We start from the raw sequence: 302 nt of genomic DNA on the forward strand, positions 1-302 counted from the left end.
GCTACGTCAATATTCTAGCTACGTCGATAAAGAGGGCGGGGGGCGGGCGAGACGCGTTATTTTTCTATTTTTTTTCTCCACCCGATTTGCGCCAAGTCCCGCCCTTAGGTTTATGTACGAGGAGTGATTGGTAATGTTTAGGCATTAGGAGGTTGGGTTTAGGTATGAGGAGTGATGATTGGTTAAGGCTAGGGTAAAATATCAGGATAAGCCACTCAGACGCAGAGTAGGGCGGGACTTGGCGCAAATGGGTGGAAATGACGCCAATCTAGAGAGCGAAAGCAGACGGCAGTCGACGACGT

The sequence above is a fragment of the Poromitra crassiceps genome (assembly GCF_964638095.1).
Source record: "Poromitra crassiceps genome assembly, chromosome: 19".
Lineage (NCBI taxonomy): Eukaryota > Metazoa > Chordata > Actinopteri > Beryciformes > Melamphaidae > Poromitra > Poromitra crassiceps.